Genomic DNA, 12901 nt, shown 5'->3' with positions numbered 1-12901 from the left:
AAAAAAAAAAAAAAAAAAAAAAAAGGCCAGGGCCAGATGCTTTTAGCACAGAATTCTAACAGACTTTCAAAGAACTGTTAATGCCAATACTCCTCAAGCTATTCCATGAAATAGAAACAGAAGGAACATTGCCCAATACATTTTATAAGGTTACAATTACTCTGACACTCAAAACTCACAAAGAAAGAATTATAGACCAATTTTCCTCATGAACATAGAAGCAAAAATACTTAATAAAATACATGCAAATTGAACCCAAATACAGACCAAAACATCCATCATGATCAAGTAGGCTTCATCCCAGGGATGCAGGGATGGTTCAATACATGAAAATCCATCAATGTAATCCACCATATAGACAAACTGAAAGAAAATGACCTAATGATCATCTCATTAGATGCAGAACAGTCCTTTGATAAAACCCAACACCCATTCATGATACAAGTCCTGGAGAAATTAGGGATACAAGGGACCTAAGCCTAATAATGGCAGCTTACAGCAAGTCCATAGCTAACATCAAATTAAATGGAGTGAAACCCGAAGCTAGTATCTCGTGGGCAGTCAAGGCAGGGCAGCTGGCAGCTCATGAGTTAGTCACTTGTGACCATTTCTCCAGTTGGATCACCTTTGCCTTTGGTCTGAGGGATCATGAATCGGGCAAGAGGACTCCTTACTGGCCCTACCATGTATTCATGTATGACCAGTTCCAATAAAAATTACCTCAGTCTCCCTCCATCCAGTTCCTGCCATATGATCTATGAAAGATCACTTGGTGGTCATCACATCAGTATTTCTCCCTGGAAACCCCTCCCACTCCACTCTCAGGAGTTTTTTTTTTTTTCCCTCAGTTTCTTTTAATAACTCTATGTTGCCTCTGCTCACTCCTTGCTCATGTTTTCTTACTCTTGTTGCTTCATGAGGCAACAAGGTTAAAAGCTGTTGTTTCCACGGCTATAGTGAAGCAAGCCTTAAATATCCACATTTGGTAGGTTGGGCCAAGTGCATATCTACAAGTTCCAAGCCATCTTGATTTACACAGCAACTTCCAGGACAGCCAGGGCTACATAGTAAGCCCCTGCCTTAAAAAAGAACATTGTTTCAGGGTGGGCTTTAATGACCTTTGATCTTCTGGCACTCTGTGCTCCCGAGTTAAGATCACTAAGAACCAAAAAACAGGCTGGTTGCTCCAAAAAACCAAACAAATGAACAAACAAACAAACAAAACAGCCATACAAGGGACAGATAGAAAACAAATACATCCCAAATGTCTAGTCTCAGGACAGGCAAAGGGCTTTATCTTAACACAACAGTGAGATGCTCATTTCTTTTTTCTTTTTTTGGTTGTTTTCAAGACAGGGTTTCTCCATATAGCCCTGGCTGTCCTCGAACTCACTCTGTAGACCAGGCTGGCCTCGAACTCAGAAATCCACCTGCCTCTGCCTCCCAAGTGCTGGGATTAAAGGCATGCACCACCACCACCCAGCCGAGATACTCATTTCTTACCTATTCAAAGATTTATTTTATTTTATGTATCTGAGTACACTGTAGCTGGTACTCAGATTGATGGCCATCATGTGGCGGCTGGGAATTGAACTCAGGATGTAAGATTTGTTGTAGCTCAAAATGACCACTGTTGTAAAAAGTTAAGTAAATGTTTTCTTTTCCCAGAATTTGCCTCACTGCAAAGTGTGCTAAGAGATAGTCCTCTGAGTGTTTAGAAAAGCTCACACACTGTCTCCGATCCTTAAGTCTGTCCCCTTAATGCCGTTAAAGCTTAACCAATGATAAACTGCCAGCCCTAAACTGTGACTGAAAACTAGCTGCATATGTATCGAAAGATGGCCTAGTCGGCCATCACTGGAAAGAGAGGCCCATTGGACTTGCAAACTTTATATGCCCCAATATAGGGGAATGCCAGGGCCAAAAGAATGGGAATGGGAGGGTAGGGAAGTGGGGGGCGGTATGGGGGACTTTTGGGATAGCATTGGAAATGTAATTGAGGAAAATATGTAATAAAAAAAAACAGTGAAAAAAAAATAAAAAAAAACATAGCTATTTTAAAATATAAAAAAAAATGTATAAAAGGTGTGTGCTTTAGCTACTCGGGGTCGCTTCTATCCCGATTTCAGGACAACCCCAGCATGCTGGATTAATAAACCTCTTGCTTTTTGCATCGATCTCTGTCTCTGCATCTCTTTTCGGGTCTTACAAGGACCTCTGCTCACTACGGCCCTGCTTGCTCCGGCCCAAAGATTTATTTATTATTATATCTAAGTACACTGTATCTATCTTCAGACATACCAGAAGAGGGCATCAGATCTCATTACAGATGGTTGTGAGCCACCATGTCGTTACTGGGATTTGAACTCAGGACCTTCAGAAGAGCAGCCAGTGCTCTTACCAGCTGAGCCATCTCACCAGCCCTTCTTACCTATTCAAACATAGCTCTGCACAGATAGACCCATACAAATGGTCCATGACATAAGAGCTCTTACATTTCCTTTAACTGTTATATAAAAGGACCTCATTCTCTCTGTGAGGCCCTATTATCTTTCTTGCTGTAGGCATACAATTTGGCAAAAATATCTCTTGACTACTCCCCACCCACCAAAGACTGAATTTTTGGCAGATCTCACAACAAAGTTAATAATCACTCTAGAACACTTAAAGTTATGCACTTAACCTCTTCTGGACACTCAGCCTGCTTAAATGTAACCTGTTGTGTTGGGTCTAGTGGTGTGTGCTCTATGAGTTTGAGGCCAATATGATCTACATAGTAAGTTCCAGAGCAGTCAAAGCTACATAGCAAGGCCTTATCTCAAACACACAGCAACATAAAAAACAAACAAATTTAACATGCCTTTACAAGAGCAACATAATACCTTGAGTTCCCCGTGAATCAGCTTTTACATCCTAAGCTAAATGCATAGCTTCAATCTTTTTTTTTAAAAAATGATTTATTTTATGTATATGAGTATACAGTAGCTGTCTTCAGACACACTAGAGGGCGTCAGATTCCGTTACAAATGGTTGTGAGTCACTATATATATATAATATAGATACAATCAGTAAAGTTGCTTTCCTTGTAAACTCTGTTAAAGATCTCTGTGAAGCATCACATTCCTTCCCTCATGTGATACTTCCTTTTCTGTTCAATAAATACAGAGCAAAGCCCTTTGTTAGGACCAGATGGCATCCAGGCAGATATAGGGGCAATCAGACATAAGACAGCATTCGAGCAGACACAGACACATGTAACAGAATATTATATATATATAGATAGGCCAGTAATGACAGACTAGAGACAAATGGAAGACAGGGAGAGAAGTGGAAAATTCACATTTGGGTTCTCTGTTGATTAAACTATGCCAAGAGGAAGTATTGTGCTTTTATTCCTTAAACTGACATGGATGCTTTTTGGTGCCTCTGAGGTTTATCTTTAATGTGTTAATGGTTAAAGCTTGCCTTGTTTCAGCCTTCCCCACAGCCTATAGCTGTCAGGTCCAAAAGAAACTCAATTTCCCCAAATTCCAAAGGGCAGAAGGGACAAATGGCTAACTCTGGTACCTATTAGCATACCAAAGCTCATGCTGACCTCCAGGCTCCCTCAGCATCGAAAGTACTTGTTATACAGTTCAAACTCCACTCTAGCATCCCAGCTCTTCTCAGCTCTCCCCTCCCCTAAACTCCCTAAAGCTAAACTTTATCCAAAGCTAAGTAAACCAAGTTGGTTTTTTTTAATACAAATTTCTTTTTGGGGGAACTCAACAAGGCTGTTTCCCCAACCAGTTTGAAGACCTTGTTTCCAAGGCAGATTGGAGAATCCTACATTTTGTCCTGTTGCTCTACCTGTATTGACCTGCATCAAAGCAGTATTTTAGAACAGGGAAACATGATGGATGTTGCTGCTGTGACAAGGCTCACAGGCTCCTCCCTGCTCCCCCAGCTACTCTTTCTCCCTATAGCCCTCCTATTTCAGGTATGTTTGCTCTGTCTCTGTCTCTAATTCTCTCTCTGTCTCTAATTCTCTCTGTCTCTCTCTGCCTCTGTCTCTCTCTGTCTCCCTCCCCCCTCTTTCTGCTCTCCCACTCTACCTCTTTCTAAGTTCATTTCTCTATTTCTTTGCTCTGCTCCTACTTCTTTCCTGGCCAGGTCCAGTTTGTTGGTCATGCTCAGTCTATTTCTTTCTCTGTCTGCTCTGGACTCTTTCCAGATGTCTCTGGCTAATCTCTCTCTCATATCTACAATAAAAACCTCCCCCCTAACTTATACCATGGATCAGTCATGTTGTCAGTTTATACAATAGTCATCTTAAAATGTTTACATTATTTATTTATTTATGTGTGTGCGTGTGCGCATGCATGCATGTCACAGCATTCATTTGGAGGTCAGAAAACACCTTATAGCAGTGGGTTCTTCTACCATGTGGGCTCTGAGGATGAAACTGAGATTATCAGTCTTGACTGCAAGTGCCTTTACCAATTGAGCTGTCTTGATGACCCCAGAATATAATCTTTACTACAACATGTACATCAATTCTGGTCTGGTAAATATACATTTATCTTCCCTCTCCCAATCTTGGCTAATTGTTATCATCCTGTTATGACAAGTACTAGGTCACATAAAATTTGGTGCCTGTACAATGAGTAGTGGTGGTGAGGCAGGGCCTCAGACTTTGCTATATTTGTCCAGGCTGGCCCAGAACTGAACTCAAGCCATGTCTTGATTTGGTCGCTCAAATAGTTTAAACTATAAGGGTGTATCAGTACACTCTGTAAAGCTTTTTATCTGAAATACACTTAAAATGTATGCATCATAAGTCTTGACAAGTTGGAACTTTGTCCAGAAGGGGATATGTAGCCTGGGAAGGGTTTATAGCAGAAAAGTAACCCCAATTTAAAACTAACTAGATCATGTTTCAACTGAGTGGACTTGGACAAGTCACTTATTCTCTCGGAACCCATTTCCTAATGCATATAATAGGGGCCAGTTAGTTCCCAATATGCGCGTGAAACCTTAAATAGCCTTTAACAGTAAACCAACCAACCAAACAAAAGCATTCAGAACTTGCTATACATTCTAATTACTTCCTATGCACCCGATTTCCTTTTCAAGCAATGTGCCATCCTAATGTGCCCATCATTCAAAAGTCAACTCTGCCATTTATCCATGTTTCTACATCTATATTGCAGGGTTAATAAAAGCCTATCTGTAAGGCTTTGATGAAACATGAAAGGCATTTAGAATTGTTCCTAGCACATATAAACAGTCAATAAATGTAATGTTGCAGGATATTTGATCACATTGTAAACCCTGAGAGTGTGTTATGGTATGACTCAGCCTTTAAGCACACACATTTAATCCCTCTGGCTGGAATACTGAGACACCCTTAATATACATCTTTAATCCCAAACAATCAAGGTAAAGTTAGTTTGTAGAAGGAAGCACCTTTGTTTAAAAGTGATATCTAATTGAGTGGCAGACAAAGAGACAAATCAGAGAAAGGTTTGACAGAATGGGATATACCCAACTCTTATGAGAACAGAGGAAAGGGAAGCTACTTGGAGGGCAGTGCAGAGAGAGAAGGAGGCAGTTTTACCAGGATAGTTATAGAAAAACAGGCTGCAGAGAGAAAAGTTAGGTGAATCCAGAAAGAGCCAGAGAATGAGAAGGACCCAGAATATCAGAACAGGTTGTGAAAGTTAGTTTGAGACCAAGCAGAGTAATTCAGGAGAAGCTGAGAGAAGCCAGATTGAATCAGTCAGCTTAAAGAGGAGCTTCAGTCAGAACAGCTGAGTTGAACCAGCCAGCCAGAGTTCAGAAGGAACTAGGAAAGAGTAAAATTATTTAATAATAAGTCTCAGAGACTGAAAACATTTGAGGCCTAGATTAGATTCTAGCTTCTAGGTCTAGGCCAAGGTTGGCAGATGGAGGCAGTAAGCCTCTGAGCCGACCATCACATACAGGAGAATAAAGTATACTTTACAATGTCAATAAAGGACTAGGGCTGTAGCTCCTTAGCAGCTTAACAGCTGTACGGTCCTGAGTTCCAACCCCAGCACTTCAAAAAATAGATAATGAAGTCTCTCTGTGACAAATCACTCGCAATTTTCTCATAAAGTGAGAAAAGAAAAAGAGGGACTGAAGAGATGAAGAACACTAGCTGTTCTTCCCTAGGACCAGAATTTGATTCCCAACACCCACATGGTAGTTCAAGTTTCTGGAACTCCAGTCCCCTCTACTGGACTCCATGGGCACCAGCCACACAAATGGTACACAGATATATATGCACACAAAATAACCATACACATAAAATAATTTAAAATTTCTATAAAGATAAGAAAAAGAGCTGGGTGGTAGTGGTACATGAGTTTAATCCAAGCAGTAGCTGGGCAGTGGAGGCGCACGCCTTTAATCCCAGCACTCGGGAGGCAGAGGCAGGTGGATTTCTGAGTTTGAGGCCAGTCTGGTCTACAGAGTGAGTTCTAGGACAGCCAGGACTATATATAAAGAAACCCTGTCTCAAAAGTATAAATAAATAAAAAGAAACAACAAAAAGAAAGGAAGAAAGAAAACAAAAAGAGAATCATATTTCCGTGTATTGTGCAAGTGTCATCAGCATAAAATAGTAGAGCCACAGAAAAAGCAGAAGAAACACATATATGCAGAGACATACACGTTTGCGCAATCAGGACTCCTGTAAAAACCCCAAACCATAAGCCATTATAGATACACATGCAAAGGACCTGTAAAATAGGGGGAAGTTGCCCTGACTTAATATTATGAGGCAAGGAAACGCTAAAGATGATCAGTTCATTTTCTGTTGGCTGTCTACTGCTGGAAATGCATCCTACCCTTAAGAGAGGTTTGTTTTCCCAGTGAAACTCTCTTGGAGAAAGTTAAATTTTTCATTTGTGTGGGCTGGAGAGATGGCTCAGCGGTTAAGAGCACTGACTGCTCTTTCAGAGGTCTGGAGTTCAATTCCCAGCAATCACATGGTGGCTCACAACCATCTGTAATGGGATCTGATGCCCTCTTCTGGTGTGTCTGAAGACAGCTACAGTGTACTCACATAAATAAAATAAATAAGTCTTTTTTAAAAAATTGTTTGCAGGTGGTTATCACCTGGATATTGCTTCTGGGTTAAGGATGAGGGCATGTGACCACTTCTTTCTGTTCTAGGACCCCACCTGGTGCAGACCCATGTAGGCCCTGTGCGTGATGCCTCAGTCTTTGTGACCTCATATGAACTTTGCTCATGTTGATTTAGAGGGCCTTGGTTTCTTGGTGTCCTCCATCCTCTCTGGCTCTTAAACTCTTTCTGTCTCCATTTCTACAGGGTCCCCTGAACCCTGGTAGGAGGAAAGTACTGGGATACTAAGGCTGAGGCTCTGAACTGTGCAGAGTTTTGCTGAGACCAGAAAGCTCTAAAAGTCAGAGCTGATTCTTCCTTTCTAGAAACAGTAAGCAACTGGGATCCAACAATGTTATGATCAAAGGCTCTGAAAAGCATCCAGGCTATGCTTTGGAGTGTCAAGATAACAGGGGCTGTGGGTCTGTTCCTTTCCCAGCTGCAGCTCAGCTATATGCTTCATTCTTCTGTACCTTCCATGCAGTGTTTTCACAGGGATAGGTCTGAGGCCGGGGAATGCATGCAAGTCCCCTCCTTCTGCATTCTGATCATGGTATGAAGTGACGTAGTAGTGAGAGCAGAAGGCAGACCATTATGGTTGGTGGCTCATTATCCCAAGCCCAGAAGCAGAATTGGCCGTGTCACCTGCAGCAACGTCAGACAGCCTCAGGGTTATGAGGAGCAAATGCTGTTTCACCAGCAACTGTCAGTGGAGCAGAGTTTTAGAGATCTAGAGATCCCTGCTCAACTACAGCTATAGGGACAGTTTGCTTAGCTTATGGGAACCACTGTTATCTTGGTCGCAGCTGTTGCCTCTCCTTGGTAGACAGCTCATTACCGTGCTCCTGGGGTAGTGTGTACAGTAAGTGATTTCAGAGCAACTCAGGGCCCAATCGTAGGAGTATTGAAATCTAAGATCTGTCAGGGTCACTCTCAGGGATCAGAGACTGCAGATACAGGAAGTAGTGTGAAATAGGTCACTCCACAGTCCCCAGAATAACAGTCCAAGGCAAAGGCTTTTCCAGAAGCCTCTACAATCAAACACTAAAACAATTGAAGAAGTAATTTCCAGGCTGGTCGTATAAGCTGTTACTTCCTTCTAGAAGAAGGAATGCACATATATGTTAGAGTACAAAACCAACCAGCTCAAGGATAGTAAGAGGAAGCCCAAATGAGAGTTGTTGCAAAGTACCATTTCCTATTAGAAGCTCTTAACTTGCTCCCGGTTACCATCCTTCTCCTCACATGAGAGAACCAGCCAGGACTGGAGATGTGGCTCCACAGTTAAGGGCACATGCTGTTCTTACAGACTTTAGCACCACATGGTGGCTTGCAACTACCCATAGCTCCAGTTCTAGGAGACCAGAAACCCCATGATCTCAGGGGGACTCTAGGCCTGTACATGGTGCATCTACAGATATGTAGATAAAACACTTATCAAATAATGAAATGAATAAATAAAAAAAGCCCTAACAAGTACAAGGCAAGTAGAGAGGAGCCCATAGCAGCTGCTTTTGGAGTTCAGAATGATTGCCACGACACACCTGTGCTGGGCTAGTTTAGCCTCAGAGCAAACCTGTTTTGCCTCAGAGCAGACTGGGCTCAGAACAAGGCTACAGCTGCCTCTAAGCAGGACTGTTACCTCACTAGAAAGAGCTACAAGGAGCCCTAGCTGCAATGTTCTACACACTACCATGAGCAATACTACACTTTAATGAGTAGGGCCAGACTTTTCAGGGCCTGATGCCTAGAGACTTAGAATGTCTTATGCAGAAAGCCAGCCCAGAAAAGAAAGAACTCACGCTATAAAGTTCATTTCTCAGCTAAGACCCAATGAGATAGATGGCCACCTACTTATCCAGAGATGAGTCCCACGTAAGTGCTCTGTCTGACAAGACCTTGCATTTTCCTCTTGACTGCTATAAAAGAGCTTGCCCTCCCACAAGGCATGATCCTTTCTCTAGGAGTTTGCCCACTGTCTTTTGCCATGTGTTTCAATAAGTGCTCTCTTTGTTCTCATTTCTGGTAAAAGAACTTACCACATCATAACCCGACTTTCATAGACTTTTCACACTCAGCATTGTGGTGAGTCCCCCCATAAGGACTTTCCTTGCCTTTCTTGGTCATATAAAATATTATTACCATTACTATTATTTTATCGCTGGTATGTGAACATGTGTGTGTCTCCCCTTTCTTCAAGGGTCACTGGCCATGGCCCATGAAGGTGAGGGGAGTAGAGCCAAAGAACAGGGTTGGACAGAATGACAGACTTCCAGGATCAGCTTCAGAGAGGCAGCTAAACCTCAAGGGGTGAGGGGAATGTATGGAATATACAGGAAGAGGGCAACAGCTAGGGGATTGCCTGATAGTTGTTCCCAGTATGCTTCAGTCTGCATTAGTCAGCAGTCCTATTATCTCTGTGGGAGCACTAACACCTAATTACATGAACAGCTGGGGGGAAAGCATTTTGCAGGGAATTGTGCCAAAGGTCATGCTTAAGATAAGCCAGGCAGCTGTGCTCAGAAGCCTCTTCCAAATAAGGTCAGGCAGAGTGGAAAGCCCTGCTGGGGGAAGGGGGTCTTCCATTTTGTGCTGAGTTCAGAGAGCTGTCCAGAAATGGTGGACTGCAACAAACATGGGCCCTCCAACACACATGGATTGTGTCTTTCTGGAGGCCAGAGGACAACTTTCATGAGTTGGTTCTCTTTCCATCCTGAGTTCCAATGTTTGGACTCAGGTTGTCACAGTCTGTTGGGCAAGCATATTTCTCCTTGAGCCATTTTGCAAGCACTCTGTTGGTTATTTCTTACTTAGGTGCCTAAGAAGTCTAGCTATCAGAATAGCCAAAGACTTCTGTCTGGGTCTATATTTTAGTATGGCCTGAAGACTGCTACATTGTAATCTTGATCTGGGCATCACCCTCCAGAGTACAGCATAAGGGTTCCTTCTGACCCCTTGCATTAAGCCTTGCTTTCAGCCTCCAACTGATGGACAATAAGTGCTGATGGCCAAGAACACTTTTTGATAAATCTTGAACTAAAGGCAGTGGCAGTGGGAAAAGGGAGACAGACCATCACCACAGCCTTTAAGAGTAAGGAGGTTTGTCTTCCTGCTGGGTTGAGATCCTCAATTTCAACGTGTGGGGTGAGCAGCACCATACCCTAGTCCAGAATGAATGAACATAGATGTCGAGGACCCCCTTCCTCATTTTCCTCATTATCCTTTCTCTTCGTCCCCATTTTTGCATTTTCTGCTGCCATTTTCTGGAGTGGGAGGGAACAGAATTGTGTGGCAGATGGTGTTTGAATTCTCATTTCCACCCACCCCCGGCCAGTGGGTGCAGGGAACCTGGGTGGGTCTTCTGAAAGAGCACCCAGTGCTATCGACTGCTGAGCCATCTCTCCAGCTGCTCCCCGACAAAAAAACAGGGCAGGCAGGAGGAGGAGGAGGAAGAGGAGGAGGAGAAGGATGAGGAGGAGGAGGAAGAAGAGGAGGAGGAGGAGGAGGAGGAAAAAACAAGAAACAAGAAGAAAAAGAACAAGAAAAGTGGGCAGTGGTTCCCAACCTGAGGGTTGTGACCCCTTTGGAGGGGGGAGTCACATATCAGATATTCTGTGTATCATATATATTTACATTACAATTCATGACAGTAGCAAAATTGCAGTTATGAAGTAGCAATGAAAGCAATTTTATGTTTGGGGTTACCATAACATTAGGGTCACAACATTAGGAAGGTTGAGAGCCACTGCTTTGGGGTCTATTCATTAATTTAGATTAGTTTCTCAGAATATATGCCAGGGGTGAATCAGAGGGACTAGAGGGCTCATGATCCATTGTGAGGCAGCAAGGTGCAACATCAACTCAAGAGGCATTCCTCGGAACTAACAGAATCTCTGTCCACAAAAATCCTGACTCTTATCACTCTATGCTCCAGCATTCCCAGAGAAGAGAAAGTCTATTGACTTACAGAAGTGAAACTGAGTCTTTCTGGAATCAAAGCCACCCAGTTGATCAGGGGAGAGGAAAATAAGGAGGGGTTCCTCACCATATATGCTCATTCATTCTGGACTAGATGTTGGTGCTGGTCATGGCACGTGTTGAAATTGAGATAGCCAGGAGGAAGACAAGTCTTACTCTTAAAGGCTGTAGTGTATGTAGCTCACAACTATCTGTGGCTTCAGTCCCAGGAAAGCCCATGCCCTCTTCTGGCCTTTGTGAGCACTGTACATACATGGTGTAGAGACATACATGCAGGCAAAATACCTAAACATATTTTTAAAATCTTAAAATATAATGTTTGTATTTATTTTTTGAGAATTTTGTATTTTATAGAATGTATTTTTGATCATATCTATTCCCTCTACCCCCAGCTCTTCCCAGAACCCTAATATATTTATCCTCCAGATTCAATATCTTTTAGAAATTATTTTAAATAACTCAATTAGTGTTATGCATGTGTATATTGGTGTGTGGACATCCACTGGAGCATGGGCAATCTACCAGTAGCAACATCGCCAAAGAAAAATGACTCTCCCTTCCCTAGAAGCCATCAAGTGCCAGATAGAGATGGTGTCTTGTGAGTCCTTCCTCTATCTGTACTGGAATTTTTGACTGACTTCATCTTGCGCTGGTCTTGTGTAATTAATTGCGGTTGCTGTGAGCTCATGAGTGCAATAGCCATAACAGCATTTCACAGCACTCTTCCCCATTTCCAGCTCTTATTTTTTTTCTGCAATGTTTCCTGAACTTCAAAGTGGAGAGTTCATATAGATATTTTATTACTTACTGAACACTTATGACCACTTCTTTTCATAATTTTGACCAATTATCAACCTCTGCATTAACCTCTGCTCACTGCAAAAGGAAGCTTCCCTGATCAAGACTGAGAGCAGCACAAATGGATTAGCACAACCATAAATATTTAGGAGAGCATAACAACCTGATCATTTAACAAAACAATAATAGCACCCATTTAGGGACCTTGACCTCTCTAGCCATGGGATTTTGAATATTTTTATAGTAGTAGGCATGAATTCCCTTCTGCGGAGCAGGCCTTAAATCTAGTGAGAAAGTGGTTGGTGACTCCTATAACAGTCATACTGCTATTGCATCAGTGGTCATATCTTACCTGGCAGGTTGATATTGTAGAATGCAGGGTCCAGTGCTGAGTAAGATCACAAAACACTGATGCCTTTTCTTTCAAAATGGCCTGCATATCGTCTTCCAGCAGTATGAGAGTTAACCAGTAGGGAGGAGTTTACTGGTCATTCCAGATTGATTTCATTTGGCCTTGCAACTAAGGTGTGTGGTGTCTTCATCAATAAGGCCTTGCCATCTAGTTATGGTGTGAAGCTAAAAGTCATGGTAATGGTCTGGGTAGTTTTAGGGGCCTCTGGAGATTTTCATTTAATAAACCGTGTCTTAGGCATGGTGTTGCACACTTTTAATCTCAACACTCAGAAGGTGAGGCAGACAGATCTCTGAGAGTTTGAGGCCAGCCTACAAACCAAGCTTCCAGGATAGCCACATCTGTTAAACAGAGGAACCCTGTCTCAAAAAATCAAAATCAATCAGTAAATAAACCATGTCTTATGGGAACAACATTATCCACCTATACATGATTCAACCTCCTTTAAAACATTATAGTTCTGAATTAGCTTACGAACGAGTGGTTTCCCTGAGACTTTTTCATTCTCACGCATCCCTCTCACCTCTCCTACCTCCCCACTTGTTTTCTTTTACAACAAAATTTGGCTCTTTTTTTTTTTT

Source organism: Mus caroli, chromosome X (genome assembly GCF_900094665.2).
Source record: "Mus caroli chromosome X, CAROLI_EIJ_v1.1, whole genome shotgun sequence".
In the NCBI taxonomy this organism is placed as follows: domain Eukaryota; kingdom Metazoa; phylum Chordata; class Mammalia; order Rodentia; family Muridae; genus Mus; species Mus caroli.
The sequence above is the reverse complement of the archived record's forward strand: the minus strand, read 5'-3'. Positions refer to the sequence as shown.